The sequence below is a fragment of the Paramisgurnus dabryanus genome, chromosome 18, assembly GCF_030506205.2.
Source record: "Paramisgurnus dabryanus chromosome 18, PD_genome_1.1, whole genome shotgun sequence".
NCBI lineage: Eukaryota > Metazoa > Chordata > Actinopteri > Cypriniformes > Cobitidae > Paramisgurnus > Paramisgurnus dabryanus.
In genome coordinates, this window is record NC_133354.1 from 20,227,209 (window position 1) to 20,228,329 (window position 1,121).

Below are 1,121 nucleotides of genomic sequence, written 5' to 3' on the forward strand. Positions count from 1 at the left end.
CTTTTGCATTTCTTTATTCTTTTTTTTCCTGTCTAATCATTTTCCCAGTACACCCTAGGCCTAGATAATCACTTCACTTGTAGATACTGGCTGATGCTGCTCTGAATTAATTTCATTTACCTGTGGTTCACTGCTCAATTACTCCTAATGTCTGTTATTTCCCAAATTGAATTGCCAAACCTTTACTTAGGCCTATATAACATAAAATAAGATGTGTAAAGACTCTTCATGTTTTTATGGCTTTACAAAAAAGCATTTCTTGGGTTGATTTTGTCAACACTTTGTAATGTTTGAGTCTCAGTAGCACCATCTGCTGAATAGTTACCTACAAGTGCATTGTTTGTTTATATTAATACACACAAGTGTTTTTATGATACATCTAAAAGCCCTTAAATTAACAATTTCTTTTTGACACTAATGCCATCTTGCTTGTGTTTTAAAGCACTATTACTAAAATCATCTATGCTTAAGATCTTGATATGGGTCAATGACATGACCAGAGGTGTAAAGTACTTGAGTAATTTTACTTGATTACTGTACTTAAGTTTTATTTTTGGGTATTTTTACTTTACTTGAGTATAATTAAAAATCAATACTTTTACTTGTTTTAAGAAACAATTTTATTTACAGTCACAAAGTTTCTATTTTTATTCTATTTTCTATTTTCCCTTGCTCTTACCAAACCAATTGAATTGCGCTGGTGGCCAGTTTAATTTAAATGTTATTTATTCTGGAGCCTTTGGACCACACTAAGGAATTGTCCAACAGTTCATCTGATGATGAAGATTTTTCCTCTTCCTGCATCGGCTGCCTGTGAGAGGCTTGATAGAGCTTGAAATTTAAGTTAAATTCGAGGTTTTAATGTTGCATACTAGAATTAGGTAGTAGTCTTAGAATTTAATAATTAAAAACAATTAAATACAAAAGTTGTAAAGCAGGATAAAACCTTATATGTGGTTCATCGACTTAAACAAGAATCTCTAGTTTTCATTCTTCCTGTTACTTTTACTTTTTTAATACTTGAGTACAATTTTAATGTGGTACTTTTTACTTTTACTTTTAATTGAGTAAAATTTACACTCAGTACTTGTACTTTCACTTGAGTAACATTTTTGAGTACT